The sequence below is a fragment of the Peromyscus eremicus genome, chromosome 13 (genome assembly GCF_949786415.1).
Source record: "Peromyscus eremicus chromosome 13, PerEre_H2_v1, whole genome shotgun sequence".
NCBI lineage: Eukaryota > Metazoa > Chordata > Mammalia > Rodentia > Cricetidae > Peromyscus > Peromyscus eremicus.
The window spans coordinates 30231815-30237364 of NC_081429.1; the positions used below are offsets into that span (position 1 = coordinate 30231815).

Sequence of the window (5550 nt, forward strand, 5' to 3'; positions counted from 1 at the left end):
CTGCTTTTACAGAATGAGATGATCGGATTGAGATCATTATGTCTGTTTTAAGATTCGTCATCTTAACTACATTGGTAAAGTCCTTCCATAGGCTCAGTGGATAAGTGTACCTATTGCAGAAGCATATGAGTCTGAGCTCAAACTTTGCTACCCACATAAAAAGCCAGGCAGGACCAATAGTGCCTATAAATTAGCATTGATGGTGGGAAGAGATGGGCAGATTCATTGTCAGAAGGCCTAGTCAAAAGGGCAAACCAGTTCAGTGAGAGACCCTGTAGAATATGAGAGCAGGGCACTTGATGTCTGCCTCTGGCTACCATGCACACACCAGCATATACATACATTCACACACTAGCATATACATTCACACACATAAACATACCTTTCAGACACCCCAAATACACACACACACACACACACACACACACACACACACACACACTCCTTCCTTGCAGTCCCTAGATTAGTAATACTTAATTAGGAGATGGAACTATGGGGCATATCCATATAATTATGTCACCTACAGGGTCATAGTTGGGAATTGGACTGAATGTGAACCATTTACATGTGTATAAAATTGTTGCTCTTAGGAATAATTTCTTAGGAAATTCTCATATTTACTAATTTAGCAGTTTTCCCTGGAAAGCTAATTTATTCATTGCCCTGTGCTAATCCAGGAAGCAAGTGCACAGTGATAAGATTAAATCCATGTCATCAGAAAAATATTCTCTAACTAGGAGGATACTGCAAACTTGGACTGTGACCAAAATGAAAATACTAAGACTTTCATTTTATTTTATTGTAATTAATTTTAATTTAAGGAGCCACATATCTTTAGGAGCTATCATTGATAGCACAGATACGTATTATTTTGTTAATTATCAATGGATTTATCGATCATATGGAGCTAAACATATAAAAACATCTGCTATTTTGTAGTTTACAGTGTATTATAGAATGTACAAATCTTCTGTGAAAATGTCAGATTGTAAGTTACTGGATCTTACCAAATGAGTTTTGTCTCAACAGTTTAATTACAATCGTTTCTAAAAGCAGGCATAAACATTATTAACTGAAGGAGTGTAACTGTGTTTTCTAAAGATCTTTCTTGGGAAGAACATGGATCAATGGCCTGTGGGCTTTGGACTGACTGAGCATCCTAGTTCCAGTGGACAATCCCTAATTCATTCATCCTTTGAATGTTGGTTTTCACTTGAGCCGTGTCCATCATTTTTTTTTTTTTTTTTTTTTTTTTTTTTTTTGGTTTTTCGAGACAGGGTTTCTCTGTGTAGCTTTGCGCCTTTCCTGGGACTCACTTGGTAGCCCAGGCTGGCCTCGAACTCACAGAGATCCGCCTGGCTCTGCCTCCCGAGTGCTGGGATTAAAGGCGTGCGCCACCACCGCCCGGCGGTCATTTTTGCTAAGCAGCCATGAGCTCTAAAATCTCTGTCTTCACCAGTGTGAAGGATTTCACCTTGTCATAGTTTGTTAAGGTTGCCATCACAAAGTGACTTGTAGTAATTAAGACTGCATGGCTTAAACCATGGAAATTTATTTTAATATAGTCTTGAAGATGCAGTAGTAGGTCTGACTTCCTAAGACATCTCTCTTGCCTTAAAACAGACACCTTCTCTAGGTCCACATGGGCATTCATTCTTCCAACTGCATACCTCCCTGGTGGTTCTGAAAAGTTTGTGTATAAATATCCTGCTATCAGAAAAACATGACTCATATTAGAAACTATATTACTAGCTTCATATAAACTACATATCTAAGGGATTTATCTGTAAATGTGATTGCTTTTGGAAGTACTGTGTTCAATAGGTGAATTGGGAAGAAACAACATTCAGTTCATATCAAGTTATAAGTCTAGTGCAGTGCTTTCTAAACTTGCCCAAAATTAAGATCACTAATTCCTAGCTACCATATAAGAGAATCAAGTTGTTGAATGGATTTGGAGTATGGACTGGGAATTGAGAGTTTTAAAGTTCCCTGGATGGATAAGAAAGGTGATCAATCAGTTTGGGAACTGTTGCTCTAATAAAGTTCCCAAACTGATTGATCACCTTTCTTTCCAGACTGGCACATGTGTACCATTTATGAGTCATCCAATGCATGGTGTTTGTATCTACAGGCATTCTAAACATTAAACTACTTTAAATTAACTTTATACATACCCCTCTACCCAATTATGAAGATTTTTTTCAGCAAGTAAGATGAAGTTGGGCAAGAATTAATTTTTCCATTAGTGGTTCCAGCACCGCAGGGTGGGGCAGGATTGCTCTGACTGTGTGTTGCCGAGGAGGCTGCACTTACTTAGTCCAGGTTGTCTGGAGTAAGTAAGCCAGGAGTCTATAATCCTTCTAATATGTGTGTATTTGTGTGTGTGTGTGTGTGTGTGTGTGTGTGTGTGTGTGTGTGTATATGTAAAAGGTCTACTGATATCATACTATTAGTTTAAATGAATTACAGAAACTTCATTTTATTGATCTTTTATATGAGAATGGCAATGGAGACTCAGATAAAGACACTGAAGCAACATACATTGAAAAATAAAGACAATTATTTGAATCATGATATGACTTGGATTCTTAGTGTCCCTAAGAATTGGAATACTTTATTGCATGATGTAAGGTCCAAATACAGGTGGCTGTTACCCTTCAATTCCTGCCAACATTGTCTAGATTCACTCTATCACAACTGCCCAATGCTTTTCACCATGATCATACACATGCTTTCATCTCTTTATAAAGTCCCTTTTCTCCCTTAATGGCTATTTTATTTGAATGCCTTTGAGGTTTTAAAGTCTTTTCTATACTCCCATATCATTTACACTCTTGCTAATGCTGTTTAAAATATGCTTACATTGCTCAAAAGATCAAAGCTATCATCTACCACTCCTAACCTCTAAGCTCATTTATTTTCAGGTCAACATTATTTTTTTAATTGCTCATGGGACTTCCTCCTTGACTGGGGATTACCTTAAAGCATTATAATGTCTGGATGGCTAGGGGTAGAATGTTTTAGACCTCATGTTTGTATTAATCAAAAATTTATATGTGGAAGCACATTGAAGACTCTTAAGAGCTAGGGTTCCAAATAGATGATATATGGTTTTAGCATGCTGGTAAAAATCACTATTAGGACCTTTCTTGCTCTTTCACAATGAGAAGATAGGGCAGCAGTATTGGTGAAATTATTAAGGCGACTCCATGTAGTTAAGAGGGAGGTTTATTAGTGGCATAACTTACAAATGAAGGGATAGGTAGGTCACAGGGTCTAGGGAAGGTGTGTCGCAGTCCGGTGGTGTTCTCTGGAGAACTCTGCTTGGTCAACCTCCACCCTCCATCATCCAGGGTCCAGGAACAGAGAGCGCAGGTGCATCTGGATCTCGGGTCTTCAGGGCCCTCTCTTGGCCCCACCTTGTAGGCATGACTGTAGCTGGAGAATTTTTCTCCAGCTCCCACCGCCAAGTCCCGCCAGTCCCGGAGCCCACTTATAAAATAAACACACAGACACTTACATTGTTTAAACTGCTTGGCCATTAGCTCAGGCCTATCATTGTCTAGCTCTCACTCTTATATTCAGCCCATTTCTACTAATCTTTACTTTGCCACGTGGCTCGTGGCTTACCGGTACTTTACATCTTCCACCGGCGGTGGCTCCAGCCGGTCTCCCTTTCCTTCCTCCTTCCTCAATTCTCCTCTTTCCTTGTCCCACCTATACTTCCTGCCTGGTCACTGGCCAATCAGTGCTTTATTTTTTTCTTTTTCAAAAAAGAAGGTTTTAACGCCAGCCCAGCTAGCTCAGTTGGTAGAGCATGAGACTCTTAATCTCAGGGTCGTGGGTTCATGCCCCACGTTGGGTGCCAGATTTTGGTGAAATTATTAAGGCCACTCCACGTAGTTAAAAGGAGATTTATTTAATGGCGTAACTTACAAATTAAGGGATAGGTAGGTCGCGGGGTCTGGGGAAGGTGTATCGCAGTCCAGCGGTGTTCTCTGGAGCTCTGCTTGATCCACCTCCACCATCCAGGGTCCCGGAAACCAGCAAGCGCTCCTCGATCCAGATCTTGGGTCCCCAGGCGCCTCCCTTGGCCACGCCTTGTAGGCGTGACAGTTGCCAAAGTCTCAATGGGGGTTGGAACTTCCAGATCAAAGCTGGAATGGCTACCCACTACACGTGACAGTTACCAAAGCCTCAATGGGGGTTGGATCAAAGCTGGAATGGCTACCCACTACATCTCCCCCTTTTGTATGTCAAAGTTAAAACCTTCTTTTTTGAAAAAGAAGAAAAGGGGAAGTGATATGGATATTGCTCTATATAAATAAAACACTGATTGGCCAATAGCCAGACAGGAAGTGTAGGTGAGACTAACAGAGAGAAGAATTGAGGAAACAGGAAGGGAGAAGAGGGACCTGCCAGCTGCTGCCATGACGAGCAAGATGTAAGGTACTGGTAGGCCACGAGCCATGTGGCAACTTATAGATTAATAAATATAGGTTAATTTAAGATAGAAGAACTAGATAGCTAGATACCTGAGCCATTAGGCCAAACAGTTTAAATAATATAAGAGTCTGTGTGTTTATTTTATAAGTGGGCTCCGGAACTGGTGGGGTTGGTGGGAGCTGGAGGGAAAACTCTCCAGCTACATGGCAGGACAGCTGTCTATGAACCAAGAAGTAGATCCTCATCTGACACTGAATCTGATGGTGCCTTGATTGTGACCTTCCTACTTTCTAGAACCATGAGTAGTAAATTTATGCTGTTTGTGAACCATGCAGTCTATGGGGTTATGGAATCCTGGACTAAGTAAGCCAGAAGACTACAATCATTCTAATATATATCTTTATGTACATTACATATGTTTGCATGTAAAGGGTCTATTGGTGTCATATTGTTAGTTTAAATAAATTATAGAAACTTTATTTTATTGATCTTTTCTATAAGATTCATAAATATAACCATATATATATATATATATATATTTAAAATCAAACACATAATGTTGTAATTTTTTTCTTCAACCATCAGACTTAATTTGGAAAACTCAAGAGAACTGAGAAATATGTTCAAGGAGAATACACATGCAGGTTCATGTACATGTTACCCAAAGAAAGACATTTATCTTTATTCTGACTTTTAGATCTGCATTAAGTAAATATATTTTATTTGCAGAAAGGTTATTTATGAACTTATTTTTTCCCAGTGTTTTAGGAGACAATCTGTGGAAGTGGTAATAAATCATGAGAAGAATTGTGAAATTCTCAGTGCATTTAAACCTCCTTATTCTAAACTGTGATTTATTACCATGGGAACTTGATGGCATCATTTGTTGGCTTCATATTATTAGCTGTTTTATTCATGTTTGTCCTTATGCTTGGCTGTACTGCCTCTGACACTGATTCCCTTGGTGAAGAAGGCTCCTCATAGTAAAAAAATATGTACAGAAGCAGTAACAAAGACAGAAAGTCTCATACATCTCATGAAGAAGTGCCTTGTGTGCCTGTACTAAACACTTCAGATGACAATTTTTTCTCTTTTGATTCA

General features: G+C 39.4%; 1 non-coding gene across 1 annotated transcript; it reads left to right on the forward strand.

Moving 5' to 3' along the window:
• The first annotated feature begins 3795 nt into the window (after nucleotides 1-3795).
• On the forward strand, nucleotides 3796-3868 carry Trnak-cuu (transfer RNA lysine (anticodon CUU)). Its single transcript has one exon. It is a non-coding gene; the product is annotated as a tRNA-Lys (tRNA).
• The last annotated feature ends 1682 nt before the right edge of the window (nucleotides 3869-5550 follow it).